The sequence below is a fragment of the Nannobrachium achirus genome (genome assembly GCF_963921795.1).
Source record: "Nannobrachium achirus genome assembly, chromosome: 1".
NCBI lineage: Eukaryota > Metazoa > Chordata > Actinopteri > Myctophiformes > Myctophidae > Nannobrachium > Nannobrachium achirus.
In genome coordinates, this window is record NC_137810.1 from 46,917,877 (window position 1) to 46,918,259 (window position 383).

A 383-nucleotide genomic window follows, 5' to 3' on the forward strand; every position below is an offset into this window, starting at 1 on the left:
CTGCTGGTCCTCCACCCGTTGCCAACTGTGAAAAAGACCAACAGGCGGGCGGAGCGCTGACGTCATCGCGTGGTCTTTGAGTACTAGCGGGGACGCGCGCGTCACCAACACCTATTTGCGCGTTCGCGACGTTTCCCCCTGTCTCCCCTGTCATCTCTTGTACAGTAAAAGCAGTTGTCGTCACACAGTCACAGATAGACAGTGGTGGAAAGTACATTTACTCAAGTACTGTACTCGAATTTTGAGGAGTAGGCCTACTTTTTCCACTACTGCTCACAGAGGCAGACTGAGCTGCTGCTGGTGCAACAGCAATCCAAGCTAGTATGGATCTGACTCTGAGGTTCTCAAAGTGGGGTCCTCTCCGGGGTTCCTTGACAGGGGTC